Source organism: Photinus pyralis, unplaced genomic scaffold (genome assembly GCF_008802855.1).
Source record: "Photinus pyralis isolate 1611_PpyrPB1 unplaced genomic scaffold, Ppyr1.3 Ppyr1.4_LG2, whole genome shotgun sequence".
In the NCBI taxonomy this organism is placed as follows: domain Eukaryota; kingdom Metazoa; phylum Arthropoda; class Insecta; order Coleoptera; family Lampyridae; genus Photinus; species Photinus pyralis.
Window position 1 is genome coordinate 34,028,954 of NW_022170403.1, and position 25,642 is coordinate 34,054,595.

A 25,642-nucleotide genomic window follows, 5' to 3' on the forward strand; every position below is an offset into this window, starting at 1 on the left:
AAGCTTAGGCCGGATGTCCACCGAATCGGGGCGACGAAGATCGGTCCAACTGTAGTCGTATCCAGATTGATCGGGCCGACTAAAATTGGCAATTCACATAGATAGGTCGATCGCCTTTCGAACGATTTTTATCGGGTTGACAGTTGACATTAATCTTCGATAAAATGTCAAGTGAAGACGAAACAGTTGTCGCATGCTTTGCACCACAGGAGAAAGAAAATTCGCTGCCACAGTTATCCGTACATAACTAATAATAGAAACAGAGGTGCTTTCATTTGTGCCCGTGAACTTGCGAATCATGAACAAAAATTTAAATGTATGTCCAAGAGTAGTTTTTTTTTTCCTTTTGGCTGACCTTGCTCGACCATTAACTGCCAGAAGGGACACCAATTACAAAGGTTTATCAGCACTTTTGATTATTATGACACACGACTGCCGACAAATGATCGTGCAAGAGCGTCGCGTCGGGCGAAAATAGTCGGTTGCGATTTCGATCGGTCCCGACAAAAATCTAGCCTGTGGACAGGCTTCAATAGAAGCGCACGCGCGCGATCTTTATCGGACGATTCAAATCGCACCGATCTTGGTCGTTCCGATGCGGTGGACATCCGGCCTTAAGGTCACAATTTTATTGAGATTTCGGATATGCCAACATGATTATCGAGCAGGGAGAAGTGTGGAAACGGCGTGTTATGAATTTACACAAGAAATCTTTAAACAAAATGATGATGGAAACTATGTTGTAGGAATACTTTTTGACTTTAGTAAGGCCTTTGACACAGTTAATCACACGTACCTTCTTCAAAAGCTTGAAAACTTTGGGATACGAGGCGTCGCGCTGAAGTGGTTTGAGTCGTACATTAGGGACCGAAAAATTGTTGTAATTTACAATAGTGCTACATCCAGATACTTTAACTTGGAAATGGGTGTACCACAGGGTTCTATGTTGGGACCTCTGCTTTTCTTGCTCTACGTGAATGATCTTCCAAAATACATTAATAATGGACATGTTATAACGTACTGTGATGATATTTCTATTGTTCTGGCTTCTAAATGTGAAGAAGATCTTAGGTCCAAAATTGAGTCAGATTTTGAAGATATGGTGTGCTGGTGTAATAAAAACAATCTAATCTTGAATGTGGACAAAACTGAAGAAGGTATTTGACGACGCATTTCTAAGCAACCTAATGAGTAAGCATAAGCAATATAAAAATAGTACTTAGCCAAACGGTAAGGTTCTTAGGGACTGAGATTGATAAGGAGTTAAAATGGGCTGCACACAAAATCATACTTTGTTAAAAAATCTTTTGTCTTTTAAAAGGCTACTAAACACGTATTATGGTTTAGTGTACTCAAATTTAACATACAATATTGCCATATGGGGCAGAACTCAAAACTTAAAACAATTATTAATAAGACAAAAAAGAATAATTCGCTTAATATTCATTTAGAGCTACGTGTAAGCCTATTTTCATTAAGCATAAGATTGTAACTGTTCCTTGTATTTACATATATAGAATTTTATGTCTAGTCAAAAATATATCATAAACAACACTGTTAATCCAAAAGATTAGCGGGTATAATACAAGGAGAAACCAGTTACCTGTACCTCGTCATAAAAAAAGTAGTTATGAAAGCACGACACTCTAGTGTGGAATAAACTTTTATAAGAAACTGGACAATGCAACTAAACAGCTACCACTGAAACAGTTTTCAACTACAATCAAAAGACTTCTTACACCAAAAGCATTTTACACTACACAAGAATATTTAATTGATCAATAAACAAAAAAATTCTATTTCGAAACTTACTTTGTTAATTACTTTTTGTATATTTTATGTACGAATATATAGTAGTATGTTTGTAATCTTAATACTATATTTTCCAATGTTTTTATGTGATTTTATCTTTATCTTTTATCTATTTATTTAATGTATATGTGCCGTAATTTTACGATGCAGTTTTTAGCAGTTTTTTTGTAACGTGATGTCTAACTTGTCCTACATTCAAAACTGGATATAATGGATCAATAAAGATCAAATCTCCAAAATGCGTGTTTATGGCCTTTAACAAATTTAGCGTGTTTTTCATCTAAAAACCTGGCATAACAACAAAACGAGCATTAGGTTGGTAATTATTCAAATGCACAAAATACTCCATAAGAAAAATCGTTGACTCTTAAATACTGAATGAACTGATAGAGACGTTATAGACGTGTTATACTGGTTATTGCACTAAATCAACCGTCGTAAATTACCAAATGAAATTACACACAATTTCGATTATTTTGCAAAAATCTTTTTTTGGGAGCCTTACAATGGGACTAGCGGGACACCGAAATTTAGTCTCCAATACTGTATGCGAGAAGTATGCATGTGTGAACGGTTCCATAAGACCATTGAATAAGTAAACGATTACTTATTCAATGATAAGACGCAAGTTTCGGGTGTATCCGAGCTAGCGGTATCCGGGTGACTGTATCCCCGTGTAAAAGCGGGCTTAAGATTTATTTATAGGCCAGTCAAATAAGACATGCAACCATTTATTGCACTAAAATTAACTAAATCATTTATGAAGAGGATAACATTTTCTACAATTTGTCCCGATATACAGCCTTTCAAAAATGAAATATTTCTTCCAAGAATTGTCTAAGCCCACTAATTAGTACGAGTATATTGGTTTGTGTACTCTTTCCGATGCATTTTATTCTAAAATGTACACAGTTGTAGAATAGTATAGGTATTGTTTATCAAGGACGAGAAGTGAACTTTCGCTGACAAGTCGAAAGTTTTACGTTTTGCTTTCGGAAATTCTGACGTGTCAGCGAAACTCACTCATCCGTGGTGAACACTAAATTTCTTCTTATTAGTATTAGTTAGTGGTTGAAGTAACACCGCTGTAGCAGAGAAGTGAAAAAGAGGCAAGGAACTTTCTTTGCCTCTTCCGTTTCTCTGCTCCTAGCGAAGTCATCGATGTTCACTAGGGGTACGTTAAGGCATGTCTTTCCCAAGAGCTGCTCAAAACAGAACACTACAGTCCTGTTTTTTTTACAACTACAACCTCCCCCAAAGCATTGTTTACGACACTTGCAAGATTTAAATTTTAAAGGACTTTGTGAAGCGGACTCGTTTGTTGAGATAATGGGTAGCAGCACCTGATGGTCCATCCCCATGTGGTTGGATCCTTCTCAACTTCTAACCATTTTGTTTAATTTGGTGGTACGCTCGGTAGGAATGTTGAACGAGAGCCTCTTCAGAGGGGAACAGACGAACCAGGTTGCCCTTTGTATTGACAGCTGAACGAAGAAACAGTGGTGTAGGATTTGGGCCTCACACCTGCACGATTGCGTGAGTAAATACTGAACACTTTTTTTCACTGATCGAGAGAGACGAGAGACGACTGATTCAAATAACAAGTTTAGTGTTTCGGGAACAGAATTATCATTGCCTCTAAAGAAATCATCTGATGGAGGACACTCAGTGCAGGCACAATTTAGAGAGCGAATGTCTTCCACAAATTATCTGTGCCGCGGTGTGTGATGCGTAGTAAGCCGTCCTCTTTTACGTTCCTTTACACCCTTACAGTCTTCAAGTGGGTGTACAGAGCTTCTCTTTTGGTCAAGCGTTGTAGGCAATTCTATCTTCTTTAAAAGAAGGAGGCAGAATATTTTCCGTGCAGTGGACAATTCTCAAAATATTTACGAAAAATTTAAAAAAGTCGGAAAAAATTAAGGTTTTTCGACCACAACTCGGCTGGCACTGGTCTTTGGAAAACAAATCAAATTTGCTTCATTTTTTCCGAAGTTTATCTTTTTTCTCTTATTTGACTGGCCTATTAGTTATACTCTCGGTTATACTTGACAGTTTTCGCCTTTCAAAGGTATTGGCTTGATGAAGAACAAAATATTTCACCATCAATATTCAACAATAACTCCTGCTGGAATTTATATACATACTACAATGAAACTCATTAATGAATAAATTTGCATTAATTGATTATACGGTAAAACTACTTCTGTTAAAGCAAGTTATTCCCATACAAAGACCGCTACAACCGCCCTAGGCCTACTTCCACTCAACATAGTGTATCTCATATTATTTGTAGTATTATAACATTAGACATATTAGCAATTATTATAAGTCAACCGTTAATGCTACGTTCATTTTTGATTGTGTATTACTTCTTTTTCTTTTTTTGGTGCAATGGTGCCAACTTCTTTCTTTTCTATGAAAGCAATAGTCTAGGTATACGCCAGTGATCTGGACCGGACCGAAAAAAAAACCGAAAACTGTACCGAAGCCGTTTGTTTTTTTCAGAACAAAAATTGGAACCGAAACCGTAATTCTTTCACTTACAAAAAATTACTGAGAATCGAAACCCATAATTTTGCTGGCGGTTTTTGCGATTGTGATCTGAAACTGCGGGCTCAATGAACATACAGAAATGGTAGGCGATAAAGAAATTAAAAATCGTAAATAAATAAATAAAATAGGTTGCTGAAGGTTAATTAGCTGAAAAATGTGCGTAGGTTTAGTTTTGCCAATAACGTTTGTTAAAATACGAATAGCGGAATGAAAATGATCAATTAGAACTGTTATGGATATGAACGTGAACCGTTACCTTACTTCCATCAGGTACAGATCCCTAATAGTTAGCAATCCCGAGTCGTTAAACGTTTAAAACCCCCCGCCCCTTGCTGCCATTTTAAAAGATAGGGAATCCGTTTTAGCGCCATTTTCGTTATGTTTTAAAACTTGGTTAGGAACTAAAGGAAGTAAGTTATAGTTTCATCTTTCTAGGTGGTGTCGCTGTAAAAAAATTAAAAAGCATGTTGTAGACCGTTAGCTTATTTGGTATAATTTTTTGGTTTCCTCCACACACCCATTTTTACACACAGATAGAAATAAACTGCACCAATGCAGATAACGAGCGACAAAGTCACTTCTGGTTGACGAATGTTGACCAAAATTTAATCAAATACTCCCTTTACCATTGTCTACCTATTGCAAAAAACAGAATGGGAAAATTCGAAACCGTTAGTGAGTTGTATCTACAGACGGGCGGACGGACAGAAAGTCCATAATCATAAACTTGCTTTTTGTCTCTCGTTAATAAGTTGTTAAAAACCTCTGTCGCCTCTCTGGAGTGACGGAAGCCATATTACGGCAGGGACTTTTAGTTTTCTTCTATCGCTGGGTTTTGGTATGGATGAAAAGCAATTCTAAAAAATGTATGTGAGACACATCACTGATGTTCACCGATTCAAATCGTGGGTAGAGTAACCTACTGATAATGGGGCGATCTGATGGTCACAATGAGACCATATTCCCACTCTTATCAGTTATCACATGCCGTGGGCGAGCTCAAAATACCTCGCTACCACCAACAACTGCTGCAAATCAGAATGTTATCTTACCTCTTTTTCAATGGGACTGCATACGTTAGGGTTTTATTCGCACATGATTTTCTATTCATTTCATTGTACGGCAATGAAGAAATTTGGTTTTAACTATACAATCCACTTGCACATCTACAAAGCCCAAAATCTAATAACAATACATATTCGCCTTTTGCCCTTTCGGACTCTATCATGGTATGACTCTATTTATTTCTTTCGATAAAATAACAAAATGTGTAAAAAGTTAAAGTTAAAGTTAGGTATTTTTTCCCGTTGTTTTCAGAATTTTACGATTTCTAACTCAGTAACTCGGTCATGATTAATGATAAAACAGCACACAACAGTAGACAATGTTATGATCATCAGTAGCGCGTCATATAGACACTATATGTATATACAAATCGTAGAGCAAAATAAAGATTTGTTTCTGAATTTGCCATTTTCCTATTGTCATGTATGTCCAATGAAAATCAAAGAAATCTTGTCCGAAATGCTACTTCGTTAGCATTCCAGGTCGACGTTATGCATAATTGGCACGATACTTTATTCAGAATAAATTTAGGGCCTTATTAAAAAGCTGAGCTCAAAGCAGTTATTAGGAGCGGATGATTAGCTGCTGTTTAGCTTTGAGCAAGTTGTGTAAGGTTGATTTAGTTCACCATAGAGTAACGCTAAGGGTTAATTTCAGTTGCTGGATTATAATTTCATTTTAATACAAGTCAAAATTAACCCCTGCAGACTACTTTCTTACAGTATAGAATTAGTTCACAAGATGTTTTTACGTCCGACTCGGTTGAGCGCAATTATTAACCTTTGACATATTAATCGGCGTAATACGGTAAGATTAATTATTCAGTCGCTGCCAATTTAATACCCACTAAAGTTTGCGTTAGTTTCAGTTTATGGCCATTTAGAGATTGTATGGGAATAGCCTAACCGGCAGTAAAACGCTGTTGGTATCTCTCAAGGTGTAAAAATGGTGTACGTTTAATAACCAACAAAGCTTAAGTTATTGATTTTGTGTGATGCAGCGTGGGGTGTAGATATGTGATAGCCTGAGGCACATGTTCAGATTTATCCCAAATCAAATGTACCGCTTCGTTGATTTTGCGGGATCAGGTGATTTAAATTCGTGAGAACGAACGAAATATGTATTTTCCTTTTTAGGTTTGAATCGATGATTCTTTTGTTCTTTTATATCACATTTTCTAAACATGCTTTATTTTTTGACGAATGGAGTCCAATGAGTGCGAAGATTCCACATAAATTTACTTGTTTACATTGCAGCATTCGTTGGTCACACCGAATTTGAAAAACGAAGCACGCCAAATGTCCTATTTTTATGACGTTAATCAATTTAATAAAATAACGCGTTAAGAATCGAAGTCGAACACCCTATTACTAAGGGCACAAGATCCTCTTTACATTAATATCTTACTTGTTGCTTTATAATAACTTAACTCTACAAAGAAATCGATAGGTATTTGATTTCACTATCAGAATCAAACGCTTGGAGAATTATAAGGAAATAGGAAACGTCTATTTGAGTGAATTTAATTTATTATAACGCATTTGGAGGCTGCGTGATAGTGACCTACAATTTGAGCACTATGTAAACCTAAACCTAATTAAAATTAAAATTGCTTTATGTGGTGACAGCGAGGTTCATGGTGTATGCCATCATTAGTCTCTGTCTTGTTAGAGCGGTCTCATTTCCTCACACGTATATTATGAGATTGATTAACATCATTGTAGAGGGCGGTGTAGGGGGGTTTATAATGGGATCGTACGTGCGTGTTTCTGGTTCTCTGCACGCGAACTTCTACTAATCGGGTTATCTGCTACTTTTCCTCTCTAGAAGTGACTTTTGTATCTGTTTCGCACCCACGACCTTAAAAGCTGAAACCTTTTTTTAAAAAATTTTTAAGTCATTCTATCTTTCTTATAATTGGACTCATTTATGCGCAATTTCGCTTGTTTGTACGGTAAATGAGGCTGAACACGCACCTACACCTTTATTCAAAACGTCCTCTGTTCAATGCACAATATATTATGATCAGCTTAGAATAGTATGGGCGAACTAGAAAACCCAACAGTCAGTTATACGAGGCGACGCCACTAGGTACAACTTAAAGCTATTACGAGTGTAAATTTTATAAAAGATATTTGATAGCCCACCACTGGGGAAATTTTCGTAGCAAGCACGCAATACAAGAACAACAGAGAAGTGGCCAATAAACGTCAGGCTACTCTGAAGTCGTGTCTGGCTATAATTAAAACTAAGTATCCCTGTAGTTTCCCCACAAGTTCTCAGACTGACGCGTACGAAGAAAAAACAACAAAATTGATTGAAAACGCAATGGCCCGAGAGACTTAAGACAAATGGTTGTGGAAAAAGCACTCCAACACTATGCTATTAACTGAGTCCTTCCACTCAGAATTACACGGTACCTCTTATGATTTAAAATGCACATATCGAAGTGCTTTTTCTAAAGAAAAGTCGAGAAAATGGATTTGAATTAATATTATTACCCGTGCGCGTCATCCCGTAACTTTGAAAGGCAATGGCAAAAGGGAGAGTGCAATAAATGGAACGTCTACATTTTACTTAGGAGCAGATTCACCTAACGTGAAGTATCTCTACGTAGTTAAATATTCAATGACGTCACGTCCTCATCTCATATAAGGATTACCGTAAGCTCAAATGAAGCAAGTTAGGATAAACCTAAAACTTAAATTGCTCAACGCTTTGAGTAGTACGTGTAAAATTAAACGCGGTTTACATCTTAAACTGCCACAGTTAGCTAAAATGCGTGCAATTTTCTACTAGTACGATTTCAATGCAAAACGTAAAGCTCGGCTTTATGCGTTGCGCGCGGCCAGTGAAAGGTTTATGTTGGGACTTCGCTTTTATGGGACATTTCTACTATTCTGAAGACGTGCAAATGTTCGTCTATCTCATCCTAACAATGGCGTGAATAAGCCACAGCAACTGCGAATGATTAATTCATGAACATTGAGTGGTTTATGCGGTAGAACCGCATATCCAGAATTAGGTTGGAAACGGTTCTTATTGTTTTGATTTACGTGCAAATCAAATACATCTGCGTAACATGTAATAAACTTCGATAACCACTGATAATTTTTATCCACCACTAATATCTCCATGAACTTTGCTGCTAAGGTTCTCTCTTTCTGCATAGGTACCTTGTCCGAATATAATGGCTAAAGTATGATTTATAAATGCAATAAATCAGCCTTTCGCAAAATTACAACTTCTAAAGTTTTAACAAACATAGAATTACAGGAAATAATGAGACAATGCAAATAGAAGTAAATCGTTAAGAATTGCCACCGACTCTCTTGGTAAACATATCATAGATTTATGCTTTAATTACAGAATTGATTACTCTAATTATATGTTCGCTCTTGTGTGCTATGTAATTTTGTATTGACCGCTACCGTCATACGGCGCGGCGTTTGGAATTTTATGCAACGATATACGAGTATCTGCATGATTTCAAAATATCATTAATAAAACAGCCGAGATTGTGAAGGTGCTTTTTCTGAAGCAATTAACTTTGAAGGCAACCTGCTCCATCGTCGTATAATAAGAAGCCGATTCCTTTGTTTTAACTGTTGTTCTGCTATGCGTTTAGAGATTGAACATACGAAAAGTCCGAGATTATATTCCATAGACCTCATTATAATATAATTTCATGTCAGACACATTCTATTAGATCAGATCACCATCAAAGGAGTAACTCTGTAAATCTCATCCGTGCTTAATCGGTATCAGTACCATTTTTGACGAACTGCTAAAAGGGCTAATAGGATGCTGCAAGTTTTAATGAAAATTTTCATTGGAATTAGCCCATACAGGTACAAGGTTAAAGAATATCACGGCACTAATTGTCGTTCTTCCACATCACTTCGGAGTAATGACGCTATCCGGCATTTTGTCATTCATCTTGCACGATTGTCAAGTCACGCATTTCACTAGGTTCATACGAAATGGGCATGGTAAAGGCACATGAACAGAGACTCGGGTAACTTCGAGATAATATCTTGAACGGAAATCATTGGTCCAGGTGCAGGATCAGAGACACCAAAGGTTATATCTCTGTGGCCTTACAAGTTGGGGGCGTGCTTGTGTTGTGCGAACTGCGAACACAAACAAAACCACTAACATTATTTGCGTAACAACTAACATTATCAAGATTCGATCTGTAACTTACTAGTTGTAGAACAATGGAAAATTCATATTTTGAATTGGTTGTGCAAGGAATATGTTTAGTTCAGTGCTATCACGCCGTGTAGTAGGTTACGCTTGGTGGTAACACAGCTCGCTGCAATGCACTGTGATATTTTGAAAAGTTTCAATGGGTCATACCTTTTTTATTATTAGAGATATCAAATAATACATATCGATTTATTATAATAAACATTACAACTTCTAGAATACACGTAACATTGCGATTTGACTGGATTCAAACGACATCCGGCGGTCTTGCACAATTCGCACTAAATTTGCATGTTATGAGAATTATGCAAATACGTTAATTAATCATAGCTACGCTAAAGGTTCGAATTTCATTGTGATAGTACATTTTTGGATGAAAATCGATTTACAATTAAATTGTTTTTAATTAAGCTCAAAAGAGTTTCCAAAATGTCATGATTTATGATTCTTTGTTACTTTAGCGGCCACTAGGCCGAGCAAAGATGAACCTATAGATCAATGTTTAACACGAAAATTACGAGAGTTTTCGTAACCACCTGTCATTTATTCTTTATTATTTATTGGTCAATTGTCACCAAAGCAAAACATTGAGCAATTTTATGCGAATCGAATTCTGTAAAATGTGGATAACAATTTATGGTGACTTGAATGTATGTAATGATTGGATGGTAAAGGGTAACCAGCATCCGCTACTACGAAAAATCTTGATACGACTTTAATTTAAGTAACTTGTCTAAACAGCCTTGATCAGTCCCACAATTCCAAAGAACTGAATTTAATATGATTATTTAAACACCTGACATAACCCTGGGTACCAACAAAAAATTTGGCACGAGAACTCTTATCTAGGTCGACATTTGTCCTCGATTAAATACAAAGCTCATCATTTACGGATGAAATCAATAATAAAGCTGAAATAAATAATGGCGCTCAGAGCCAGCAGACAAACACCACGCACGACTCAACAAATTAATTAAAAAAACCTGGATTACCTTAATACATTAATACGCCTTAAAATTTGGTCATAACTGCGATTCTCTTTAAACAAAAAAACACCTTGTGAAATAGTTTCGGAAACTGCACTTCTTTGATTCTTGAACGTCGATTCGTTTGTTGTAATTAAGAGATGTAATATTGGTTAGTGGAAAAAACTCCCTTTAACGGAAACTGGGAAACCTTAAAGAAGATGTCACAGAAAAACAATAAACGCACGATAGGCACAACACTCTGACTAACTTTAACGCTTGAGCTCGACTCGAATTAACATTTACTTGTATAACGACGTATTCATAAAATCTCTTAAAGCACCCTCTAACTTTCCTCTATTGCAACGTTTCAATTAAGCAAGACTGACTTTCAAACATAAAGTCGATTACGAAAGACTCCCATACACTAAAAAAGCTCACCAAACAAAAGGCAAGAATTAACGTCCACCACAAAAAAAGTCACGATTTCTTTATCTTCATCGCAAGGAACAAAGGACGGTGACCAAATCCTCGCGCGGAGCAGCGCGGAGCAGTGCGATGATCCGTCCGTGTGACGGTTTTGTGGTAGTCCCGCAATGAGTGCTTGGGCCGTTTGCGCCTTCGCACCGTTGCGATGTCGTAGTCCCAGGTATTCGCGCCTTCTGGGTTGGGGTGGCCTGCGGTGGTTTTAAAAAACCCGGTTTCAGCGTCCTTCATGAAACCGGATAAGATTTGGACGTTCAAGTCTTCGAGTATTGCACGTGTTTCTAACGTACCATGGTCTGTACACGAGCCACAATGACACGTTACAGGTAACGCTCTGTTGGGTATGGCGTCTGGACCAGGCGCTTTCTTAACTTTTAGCTTGGCTAAAAGTTCGCGCAAGCTAAAAGTTCGCGCAAGCTAAAAGTTCGCGAACGTTAGTAGGATTCCTGTGTGTCATTTGATCGACAACAGGCGGTATGAAAAACTCGTGAACCCTTCGAATGTGTTCCACGTCACCCAGATTTTGAACAGGCGAGCATTGTGCTTCCAACGCGTCGGCTAGAACTTCCGCTTTCTCTTCCTTTGAGTAGACAACGCCGTTTAGACCCTGCAGATGGAGCATCCACTTACGCTCCTTGTTAATATTTTTGGACATCCTCCAAAGAGAACTTGTGGGTGAAGTGATTCGAATTGTTCCTTCCATTTGGCGTGGTGATTCCTAATTGTGGTTTTTACTTGCGTTTCAAGGCGATGTAGTGTCCATTTATTATTATTTTTTTATTAACGGCCAAGCCAATAATATAACATACTTCTAGCCAAAAACTTGTTTATTATATCAACAGTGATCAACATCCCCCCTTAGGTTGCACCACTGCCTTGTTTGTTCGTGTGTCAGTCGCGATCTTGTAAGTGTGAGCTTAGCATGGTTAGGGAACGCCCGTAGATTTACTCCTCTACATCTACGGCCACGAACGAGAAAATTCATTTTGACTTTTAAGTAAAAAGGCATACATACATTTAAAAAAACGCGTTACGTTAACAGAATACAAATTCTAAGCTAAACCGTCAAACAATTTTGGTTGAAAAAGTGATCTTTTCAATAGGTATTCATACTATTCTTCAGATCTCGACACTTTTTCAACGAAAATTTTATTTTTCATTTCTTTGGATGCTAATGCCAATATGTATTGCGGCGTAGAAAAAGAGAATAATAGAAGAAATTTGCGCTCTTCATATAATTCGGGGTATGGATTTGCAAATTTATGTATACCAAACCTTTCCTGAAAATTAAAAAGCAATACTACGTGGCAAACACAATAATATTGCAAAAACACTAGCTACAAAAGAGGGCGGAAACCAAAACGACGTCAGATTTGTATCTATCTGGAATGATCTTTAGATCTGCACAGATTTGACATCTTAATTTTCATTTGATACTGACAATGTTAAAACTAGATTATGTGTTCGAGTGTCAACTTGTCACCTCTCTGCGTTACAATAGCAAAAGAACGACATGTGAGAACTCGTAATTTATTAACACAAAAAAGTTCGCTATTTGCTTCATATTTCATTCCTCACAGCACTGAAACATGTTTTGCATATTTCTGTAATTCGGTTCAGTGTAATTCACAAACACTCGTCACTTCCATCTAAGCTTAACAGATTGATCTATATGGAACCCGCAAATTGATAACGCTAAACACAGAGATTTTAATTAAGACAGTATCTTTATTAGTGTGTAATGTAGGTGAGGTTTTGCATTGATCGTAAAGCGTTTTGGTTTAAAATGGATAATTAGTTTGTCTGCTTACGAAAGCTCACTAAATTATATCAAAGCTTAGTTTGGAATGTTGCGGTTTTAATTAAAGCACAGGTAACTAATTTTGACTAGAGGCGAGTTGGATATAAACAAAACATTCAGCTTGAAGATTTCTATTAGTAGCGCATTATGCGCGATGCAACTTTTGGTTTCTTCAATTAAGTTATTAATTTTGTTTTCTTCGTATTTTCTTAGCAATCATGAAAAGTTACCAGATTAATTAATTCGAAAGCAAACCAAGTTTCGCGAAGTTAATATCGATCTAAACTTATCGTATATAATAGAAACCATTATCATAAAAGTTTTATAAGTTTTACCGTAATTCAACATTAAATTTGGCATCCGCGAATATCATCTCAGGTATAAAATACGTCGACAGAGGAGGCAATAGTCGAGATATATGTGCTGGGATACAGCAACAACTAACAATTTGTTGGGGGCCATACATATTATGTGACTTGGCAAGAAATATCCGAAAGTTCGGTTGTGAAATCCAATTTGATTTATAAACCGTAGAAAAAGTCAGGTTTGAACGAGATTGTTTGCGAAACGTAGAAATTATTCTGGTTAGGCTGTGATACATCGTTGCTATAAATACATACATCATCCATACGCGAAGAGGATACCGATATAATCTGATGGTATCCTCGATGAATATCTTTGTTTATTCGCAGGGTTCAAATTTCACTCAAAGAAGTGAAGCTGTCGTACAATATTGTTCAAAAGGAGTATAAATATTTAATACACACGTGCACTTCTAATTAACTCACTCACTTAATTAACTACACAAACAACGCAAATATCGTTCGATATTTTCATAATCGTCGACAACAAAGAAGTTCAATGTAAACGTAATATTATACTAAATATAAAATTACTTAACAAACAGGAAAGGAAACAATCGCAAAGCAACAGATGAGTTTTGCGGATCATATAAAACCTTTACAAAGACTTGTTGAATCCTTTGTTAACATATGGAGCTTCTTTCTATATGAAGCAAACTTATCTTTGAACGTTTTGTAAAGTCGAATTGAGCAAAAAACTACCCGAATTTTCAGAAATTAATTTCCTAGTTATATCTGTTATAATTCTATATTTAAACACAATTTTTCTTCAATGGTTTTATACATGTGTTTTAAACATTCTTTTTCCGATATTTATTCTTTTATAATCCTTCAACGACATTGATGTTAGTGTGGCACCAGTGTCAAATTCCATGTTTAACCTTGCATGTTCTATGTTTACGGAGATCATGTATTTTTCAGAGGATTCTCCAGATGTCCACTTGATATCGCTCCAATAGTCGTTACTAATGGCAAGGTCTTCTAATTGGTTCGTATTTTCTTTCATTCTACTTGTATTTATCTTGTTGTAATTGTGTTGTAGGCATACACGGGCCAGGTGCCCGGTTTTTTTAAAATTGTGCTTGTGGCATGTAATATTCTATGATTCGTTGGATCCGTGGATACGCAGCCCCGCAGCATAACCATTTTCCTTTTAGATCTTTTGCAGTAACTGTGTTTTTTTATTTTATGTTGGATGCTCTGTTTATCTGATCATGACTGCTGCCTGGCTGACTGTTCGTGGCCATGAGTGCTGTTTCCGCTTTGCCCATTTCTATGGAGGTTGCTATTTTGTTATGTGCAGTTCTGTCATGAGGAATTTTTTTCCGAACGTCTCCATCCGATAGGCTTCTAATGAAATTCTGTTAGCGTCCTTTGTTGAAGGTTTTTCCCACCTTGCCACTCTTCTGTCAGACAATGCAGATTCCCCGCAAGCCTTAATGACACTGTGGTCCTGTACCACCTTTGGAACAATCAATCTTTATTCAACTCCTTTGTTCTTGTTTTGTAAACATCGTGATAATGATAACACTTACGTTAGACCGCAGACAAAGCCCAGTTCTTCGCGTTACTCCGCACGGGAATTTCATCATACCTTGTTTATTTCTTAATCATTTTACACCAAATTTTGTTCACCTTAAAGTATTCTCCATTGACTTACAATACATTTCTTCAAACGATCCTTCCATTGTTCAAAACATTTTTTAACTTCAATATCTAGATGTCCTTTAGGCTTCTCAGCGATTTTTTTTGCTTCTTCCACAGTGGCAAAACGCTTCTCTCTCATGCCCCTTTTGAATATGGGGAACAAAAATAAACCACAGGAGACGTGATCCGGTGAATAAGGGGGGTGCACAATAGATATCATACCGTATTTGTTCAAAAACTGCTTTACGGAGAGAGAAAAATTTTATTGCAATCCTTCTCATGATAAAATCTTCTGAATTGAATTTCATGATATTTCAGACATCTCACAGAATTGATTAATTCTTGGGGGACGGTCTTCACAAACAAGGGCATTGATTTTGTCGATGTTTTCGTCACTTCTTGAGGTTGAATGGCGTTCTGAATATCGCTGACCTTCAATTATCATTTCTTCATTTTTAAAACGTGAAAACCACTCGTCGTCTCTGGTTTTACTTAGGACAGCAGTGTTAAGCATTATATAATAGCTTCCGCGGCCGATTTCCCCAGTAGAAAACAAAATTTCACAGTCGGACATTGCTTCCGACAATCTGCCATGACCTTTTCGGCAAAATGGAAATTTGTTTTACTAAAAAAATTCTTACAGGCGGCCTGATGACCTTGTCCTTGCGAGTGACAGGGACACCTGTCTCAGGAGGCATGACCCTAACGAACACGTAGTCGAACAATGGGTTCCCCCACTCTCCCTCCCTCCCGCACCCCAATTTTGATTTTAGGCTCAAATATCGCTAATGGAAACGCTTTAACTTCTACCTAGTAGGTCCCACCGCCGCTAATCGAATCTGTTCTCGCTCTACGGCCAAAACGCGAATGCCTATAATTACCTCACCAAACTCTAAAACAACTTTTCAACGCCTACTGAATGCTGGTGTAGAGTAATGGCGGAGATATTTTACTAAATTTCATTGGTTCACCGTCTTTCAAGGCTGTCTACAGAAATGCTGACTAAAATTTCTTTTTATTGCCTTTATTTTATAGTGGGCGGAGTGTTAGCAATTTGCTACTCTTCCCACTCAACCCACTATACAATCACAAACAGCCATGCCTTACCTGAGATTCGAACCCAGGACCCTTGTAGCCAAGTTAAAGTTACTAACGTAAGCTCATCTGAGCTACGCAGGTTCAGTTTATTATTCCCAAGGAAAGCTTAATCCGAAACGTAGTATGTGTAAGTCGATATGCCCTGTTGCTAGTTTGTAATTTGTCACTAAAATCCCACAGTGGGGCGCCAGATACTATTTAGAACAATCAACTCATTTATGAACGTGTGCGAAAAGGACGAAAGCTCGCTGCATTACAACGACAAAATAAATACTTGAACTTGTTATGAGTAATATTTGTTTGGTTGAATGTTCCTGGGACCTTGACTCTTTTTAAACTTTTCTTTTAAACCTCCCCGACCAAAAATTGATTGTTTCACCGTAGTTATGGTATGTTGGATTAAAATTTAGATATTATAAAATAAAAATCCCAAAAATGGGCATATTGTATTCAGTTTCTATGGAAACATGTAAGAATATAAGGGGGTATTTAATATTCAAACGTTGGCGGTGAAATCGGAAATCACAGATAACAACTTATATACGCATGACGTGTGTTCACAGTTGATTTGATTGATTTTTCTAACTAAAAAATTAAAACAATTATAAGGAGATTTAAGAAACCAGGTTTCTAGACTGACTGTTGTCCTGTATGTTTTTTTTTCTTGGGGCAAATCACGAAGCACTGCTCTACCAGATAAAGAGGGGTATGGTTGATTCTTCGTTTCATTGGGGTTGTTTCTCATTGAATGACACAAAAGTCGTATGTAACATATCCTTTTTTTTTATAATCTAAAGAATGCGATTCACCGTCTACATTTGGCAACTAATCATTTCAACATTGAGGTTAGTAATTCAGCAACATTTTACCAAGATTAAACAATTCTTTTGGTATTGAAAAAAGGAAAAATGTGTGTAACATTTCAGTGAGAATTTTTAGGGACTGTCGTATAACAGTTACATTAATTTTAATTGAGATGACGGGCTCCTAATTAACTTTTAATCGATTATTTATAGGTGTGGCATAAAAGCCTTTTTAATAACCCGGTGCTTACAAACGAATGCCAACTTCCAGTGCTATTTTAACTCATTACTGTCCCGATGTACTTGTACACTATACACTACATAGTTTTTGTATTGTATATGCTGTAGAAGACACCACCATAAACTCTTCTTTGCATAATTTTAAAAAATTGGATTGCTATTTATAGATGATCCCGCCTGATTTGATTTATAAGGCGTTTGTTATCGAATAAATTACCTACACTTATGGAAATCGCAATCAGGCTCTATTTTGCACTTCGATAACTAAGCATACATTGCATATTTATGATGATGATGGTAACACTGGTTGCGTTTTATATGCTTGATAAATGCAAATTGCTACACATCAAGTCGTATTGTTCATCATTAAGAGTTACCTTCAAAATAAATTTACAATCGACATCCAATCAAGAACGTTGATGACGCTGTTCCGACAGTTTGTCGTTCGGGGGGAATTGATCTACCCCGACAAGGAAACACTTCCTTTATCATGATTGTGTGAGAGCATTGTGGTTTTTTTATGAAAATATTACACTATCAAATTTGCTAGACCATTACAGTGACGTAGAAAACACGCCTTACAGTACAGTACAACACCACACCCTGTGCCGACAAACAAATTGCATGACATGAAAAACGAATTACTACATAAATTGCATGAATTACTTGATTCAAATTACAGAAAATGGAGTTAATGTCATAACTTTTGAAATTAGAAGTAGCAATCTGCATTGCTAATGTGTGACTACCATTTAGATAAATTTAACTGTCCCTCCCATAATTGACTCAATTTTAGATATCAATGCCGATGCTTATGCATCAGTCCAACGATTCTTTTTATCGTTCACAATAATCTGTAAAAATTGAGGAGGTATATGTTAATTGATTGAATAAGAGTTAAGGAAGTACAACTTCGTCTTTTTGGTATTGAAACGGTTGCCGAAATTTGTACGAATGCTGCCGTAATTTAATTTTGTCTTTCTGCTAGCTAGGGTAAATTGAAATGAATGTGAACGTTCGTGCTCGTAAGTAGCTTTCTATAATTACTTCAAAATGTCACTTACCCTTTATTGGGTCGAATTCCACAGACAAATACGAATAGGTTTTCATTAGGATTTTAGATTCGTTTTATATGAATTTGTAGCGCTCAAAGGAAGCGGCTAGGAAGTGAGTATGTATTTTTCGTTTGTCTCTTTTTTTCATAAACAGTTTTACACATTCTGCATTGTTATCGATAATTACTAATAACTGGCAAATTTTTTAAATTTTATGTCGCAGTGGAAAAATGCATCTTACGTTCCATGATTTCAAGTGCAGTCTGTACCCGAAGTATTGTGTTGATTCGTGATGAATTTGATGAGAACTCGTTAGTGTCAGCAGTGTTCAAACTTGGTTTTCTGTTCAAATTTGAAGTGATGAATTTACGAGGGGCGGCCAATCTCTGCCGTTACTGAAAATAATATTGCTACTATTCGTTTGTGTCGACAAGCTGGCGAATTCGTGGGTTCAAAAGCCCCCAACCAGATAAACGATGAAAAAACTTGTAAATGCCTCACATTATTGTCTTGATCCATGAGATTTTCATTTTCGTCTTTTTCGGTTAACTCCCAGCGATTTTGTTAATTTAATCTCACATTTTACCTGCCCAACGTTGTAAATGTTTCTAATATCAAGTATTAATAACACATTTTTGAATCATAACATATTCAATTAACAATATGTAGATGGAGATACCAAACGGTACAATACGTACAAGATAGATAGTAAAATCTACAAATCACATCAATCATTTTACTTTCATTGTAAAGAAAAATGATGTGTATATAAATACATAATAATGACTGTAGCGAATACATTAACATTACTTTCCTGGTGTTCTTATAGACATATTAAACGGATTATTACTCTTGGTTTTTTTATACTAATAACAGGTATACCTATTTTTTCTAACAGCTCCTGAGGAAGGATATAAAATTTTGATGCCATTTAATAAAAGTAAAAATACGTGTTCGCATTAGTGTTTGAAATTGTAAAATAAATTCAATAAAATTATTTTGACACTTACTTCTCAATACTGCGCTGCTGAAATGATATTTTCAAGAGCCATTAACTGCTGCTACATTTTCGTAGTATTTTATTGCTTAAATTTGCATACTTTTAAAGGCCCAAGTGTTGCTAGACCGAGAATAATTTATCTATCGGTTTCCTTTCGTATTGGGAATACGACGAACAATGAATTAATTTTCGTGTAGACATTCATTAGGAATTATTGTTCGCAATGCACGATGACTAACTGCTGCCCAATTTTGCGGATCAATAAGTGGGATTTGAAAATAAAGTAAAATTTGTCTTTAACGCTTTCACACACATAAAATGTAGGTTCGTTTAAATACTATTTTACACATTTAGGGCAATAAAGAAGATTTATGTGGTTCATAATGAATGCTATATGTCCAAGCAACCCTACGAGTATCAGGCGGTTTTATTGCAGACGCTCCGCCAAGTGTCGGTAGCAGGTGTGCTCTGGTTGGCAGTTACAACATGTCGGACAACTTACTAATTATTATGACATAAATTATACAAAAACCTAACTACAGCAATCAATTTCACTTTCAAGCAATATCAATTTACAACTTGCTGCCGCTCTCTCTTCAAACTTCTCACTGAAATGCAATAGAGTTTTTTTTAATTTTGTGCCAGCATATTAATCTTCGTTAAACACTCAGTTTCGTAATTTTATGCTCATGTCACTTTAATAATTCAAACTATATGAGGCATGATTAATAAATTAGATCGTTATTTTCTAGGTTATTTTTATTTGTTATTATTTAAAATGTAATTTACCTCAAATAATTTTATAGACGGGAATCTTTTAGCATTTCCCTATTTCTTCTTTCTCATCTTCATCTGTGAGTGCTATCAGCATAATAACGGCGATAGCTCATTTTTCCTTCTAAGTATAAATTTTCTTCCACTCACACTCACCAACTCTTCTCCCGAACTGTTTGATAGTTGCAAACATTCACAGAAGCCCAGAATCTATACGACACACCGCATTTCGATATCTATACAACATTCAACGAGTAGTTTGAATATTAAGGACAAAGGCGAAAACCACAGCACAGTTTTTGTTTAAGAAAATGCTGAAGCAGTCAAAAAATTCACAGATTTCGATATTCGTGTATGGAAATGTATGTAAAACACAAATAACTCTTACTCATTCGGATCACTTGCTCCACTCTCTTGGAAGCTCGCTCGTGTTTTAAGCGTAAACCTTCTGAATTAATAAGCGTCATAACATGCTCGTAATTCTATTAAAGGAGATGTGCGAAAATTTTAGATTGAAATTAACAAAACAATTGAGTACCGTATTGACAATATCCGCGACTTTTCCTTAACCACCGTTCACCGACCGGGTACGGTACAATCGTCACTTGATGCGACACCGTTGTGTTTTGGCCTTGAATGAAACTGATAACTTATACAAAAAAAGTAAACATTTCCAATGTTAAAACTGAATTCTCCTTATAGTAGGGGAGCTAGCACGAAATCCACTGAACGAGAATGATCAAAATTTTAACCGATGGAGTTCCATTTTGCCCTATCAGAGTATGCTAAAATCGATCGTCTGCCGCCTCAGGTCATATGACTTAAGGCGCTGCGGGTACTTCTTGCGGTACCAATTCTGAAAGGTTGTTTTTCGAGAAAATAAGTTATACACCAAATGAAAACGTTGATAATAGCTCTTAAAAAAATATTTAAAAAAATCGCGCACATTTGATAACTCCGTAAAAAAACAATTCTTAGTCGGTTTTTCACGAACTTTCTACGGATATAACTAGGTTACGGTTGGACGAATGAAGCTGATTTTTTCTACAGACTGATGATAGGTACTACTAATGACTTAACGGTGTTTCGTTTTTAAATTTTTTCTCTAATTATAAGATTATCTTATCATCTTAACATTATAAGGTATCTTATAATTAGAGAAAAAATTTAAAAAAGAAACACTCTCATAGTCATTGGCTGTGTCCATCATTAGTCTGTAAAAAAAATCAGCTTCATTTATCCGACGGTAACCTAGTTATATCCGTAGAAAGTTCGTGAAAAACCGACTAAGAATTGTTTTTTTACGGAGTTATCAAATGTGCGCGATTTTTTTAAATATTTTTTTAAGAGCTATTATCAACGTTTTCATTTGGTGTATAACTTATTTTCTCGAAAAACAACCTTTCAGAATTGGTACCCCAAGAAGTACCCGCAGCGCCTTAAGTCATATGACCTGAGGCGGCAGACGATCGATTTTAGCATACTCTGATAGGGCAAAATGGAACTCCATCGGTTAAAATTTTGATCATTCTCATTCAGTGGATTCGTGGCTAGCTCCCCTATTGTCTTTTAGATATTTTCAGCGTAGAATCCAGTGGCATAGTTAAAATGTGTGAAATGTGTATTTTTTTAAATGCAACACCGTGTATATTTTTATCGCAATTATTTCCGAATTATATTATGTATCACAACCTGTATTTTTATATAATTATTATTATTCATATTTTTTCAAAATTTTTGAAAATGACAATGTTTCTTATCGTCAGCCATTTTATTGATTGTTATCGGCGACCATGAATTACAACAAAAGAACCAAAAATCTTCATAAATCTATGGCCTACTATTTAAAAATTATAAATTTTAAAAAAAATTAAAAACTATTAATTTAGTTTCTATTTTTGGTTCATGGCTAAAATTAAACAAAAATATAGGATGTGATACATCAGTGTAACAAGGAAAAAGAATGTAAAAAATTGGCGTTAAGATTTACAAGGTGTTGCATTTAAAAAATACTAATCGTGGTATTCACAGTTGCACAAAAAAGTGGGCAAGGAGGGTTCCGAACATAACCAAGTTTTAATATATTGGAGGAAAGGTGAAAATAAGTCAATGCTATGAGAAAACTTATTCAAAACTGAAGACATCTTAGTTACTGGTGATTGAAGATGGTGTACTGGTATTTAATCGTAAGGCTTATTTTGCAATGCGTCGCGGTGTTTGTTCGCTGTTGTAATAAGTAATAACGCTATCATTCGTGCAGAGATGATATTTCTGCGCACATGTGCAAATTAAAATCTACTAGTGAAAATAGGGACATTTTACGTGATGTTCACCGAAATTCGCATATACCTTTCAAATCTGGACAACTATACATGAAAGGACCGAGGACCGGTTGGGTTTTACAACCCCACTGACTCGTGAAGCATTTGTTATGAGAAATTTTTTTTCTTCTAGGTGGATAGGATATTAATTATGCTTTTAACGATACCTCATTTTTATTTTCAATAAGTACTAATTAGTGGTAACGAGCTTTTGTCGTGTATTTTTACAATATTATACCTCATAAGCGTATCATACCATGTATTTTGTTATGCAAAGGGAATAGCAGAAAAGGTGTTAATTGTCCAACAGGTGTTTTTTTTTACCTTGCACACCAAAATTAGAAAATTCATTGTAAAAAATTAAAGTATCGTTTCATTTAACGACCGACGACTATGTTTTAAACCATTGTGATCACAATTCACAAATACCCTTGCTTCTGAGAAGTAAACATGCAATTGTAATAAGGAACGAAAAGGTTTCAGGTAGGTTCTAGAGAGGATAAACTGTGTTTAGACTTCTACCGTTGAATGAAAAATCATTCAACGCTTCTACCGTTTACAATACAAAAGAATGCCGCTATTTTTAAGTTTTGGATGGCTTATAATTGTGCATATTTTTGTTCGAATTAAATGCGGATATGAAAATCGTATCTCGTTCCGACACTGTTTGACATACCTATAATAAATGAATATAAGATACAATTAAAATAATCACTTAAATGCACTTAGTTGTCCCCAAATTATCTGAATTTGGAGAATGATACTAATATTAACAAAAATAATGTTTTGTAGATATGTTAAAAATTAAACTTGGCACCTTTTGTAATGACACTACACCAATAAATAATTTCAGTGTACTACGCAATAACAAAATATCCGTACTTAATGCTTATACATATGTAAAAAAAAGTTTGGGGCTTTCTGGAGTAGTCGGTACCTTATACAGTAACAGGACATCTGTTAGAGAGTAGGTATAGGTAACAATCTTCTCTTGTGTTTAGTTTTTGAAAAACATTATAGATGGATATAAGTTGCTAGCTAATAAGTTTAGTTTACCAATCGTACTGTAGGGGGATTTAATTTCCACCCTTAAGCAATGGGTAATGAAGGTTGGTAAGAGCTCCTATTACTTGCACAATAACACCCGCATGATTGTACAATGTTCGGGGTATGAAATTAATAATTTTATACAATTTCATTCTTTGGATGGCTCTCTCGACATGTATTCTTGCTCGGGCTATCGTTTCTGTTTGCTGTACCTGCTCAGGTGTAAATTGACTACTCACTAAAAATGGTGGAACATTTAAATGAATACCAGGTGGTAAAATATCTTTTAATAAAAAACCTTTGTCTGCCAATATAAGGTCACCTGTTTCTAACATCTTTAAAATACCACAGTGCTTCACAATTTTTTTGTCGGATGTTGAACCAGGGTATAGCGTGCTTACAAAAGTTACAACACCATTTGGTGCCACTCCGATAAGGGTTTTCCAGGTGTTTCTACGTTTATAATTGCTGTAAGTTGATTTTTGTTGGGACATTGAGCTTCGTGGCACCATTGTAGTCATTTCAGTACAATCCAAAATTACTCTGCAGTTTGTGAATGTACTAAAGCAACTTGGAAGGCAGGTTTGATTTTTTTTTCGGCTAGGCATGGACTTCATCAATTGTTTAAAGAGAATTTCATGTAAAACATATAACCACGTTATAGTAACATTCGTCACCATTGCCTGTGATACATTAAACCTCTGTGCCAAATCCTCATGTGGAAAATTTTGTCTAAGTTTCATAAGGCACATTAATAATTGGTCAACTTTTTTTATCTTATCCACTTTCCACTTCAAATAATAATTCAGTGGAATATTTTCCAATAGCTCATAAAAAATCTTCGCTGTTGGTAACCCAGTGTTTAAACGAATTAGACTATCATTTGCAGAAATGCTGTCGAAGGAAAATGGAACACACTGTGTATGAACCTGTCTTTCCGCAAGTTCTTTCTTTAGAAAGTAATTCTCGGTTTCGAGGAAAGCGGATGCACAAGCTTTTCCTTGAGATGTTGTTGGTTGTGGCTCTTGAAGATTTTCCAATATTTCCCTGAAACAAAAAGATACCTTAAGTGCAAACTCAATCCTTCAATGTGGTCTGTGGACAGTATTCATCGGTAATATTTGATTAATTAATTCAAGTTTTTACTTCCTCGGTTAACTAAGAATTTAAGTGAAGTGACTTACTGTTCTATATTTTCTTTTTCAAGTGAAGTGTTCAATAGCCGGGTTCGCTTTTCTGGTGATGAAAACTTCATCCTTTTTTCCCTGTTATGCTCAAAAAGTACAGGTAAGTTTTCTCTCTTCCCATCAGGAAAATGGCAAGAACACAAAAATGCACCTGGCCCAGGTTCTACATCTCGTCTGCAGAACAAAATATAATGTAATATTGGTAGTTCTCCAGCATTGTCAAATATTTAAAAACTCAGCCCACATTATGATTTAGTTAAATATAGAAAAAAACGGTTCATATAACTTACCTAACAAGATTTTTCCATTTTCTTCTTAATATTTCATCTGAGGGAAATTTAAAAAATTTACAAGTTTCCCTCTGGTTGTAGTGCTTACAGTCAGGGGCCCAACACATAACCATTGTAACAAATCTACAAGAGACAAAATAGATATACCTATATTTCGTGCAATCGAAAAGTGTATGGTAACAAATTAGCAATTTGGTATAAATAAAAATGAAATTAACAAAATTATGGGGCTATAACCAAAATATGATATGTTTTACGTCTTATTTTATAAGTGTTTAGATAACCATCGGTATAAAGACAATGTATTTAACAAAACACAATAATATAGGTTATGTTGAGTTGAATTTACAGCTATTAAATAAACTGTAGGGATCAGTAAATATACAACATTATATATCAAATTATTCGTAAAGAGGTAATCTTTCTAAAAACTTACCTTAAATTCGCTATTTGAAATGTATAACAATACTATTCCAAAATAACCAACACCTTATGCAGAATTACACGCGCGCAGGGTTTGTTTGGATAATGAACCATGACCAGCACAACACGTGACGTCACACTAATATAGCGTATAATAATAAAAGCCTAAACAGCACTTTAGACACACAACATACTTTAATATCTCCACCCTTAACTCAACCAACCACACAAACACAACTTCCTGAACAAACAAACGCAATAAATACAAGTAACGCAACATGCACTACAAAGACGCCCTCACCCAATAAAGTTACACGGCCTAGCACAGCTAAAAAACACAATACTCTTTCTTCTCAGAAACACACCACGTTATCACAACCCAACGCAGCAACCTTAACAGCAACTACCACTAGAGCTCACAAAATACCGTAATATCTCCACCAATAACCCAAGCAACAACACAAATACAACCTCTAGAACAAAGAAACACCATAAATACAA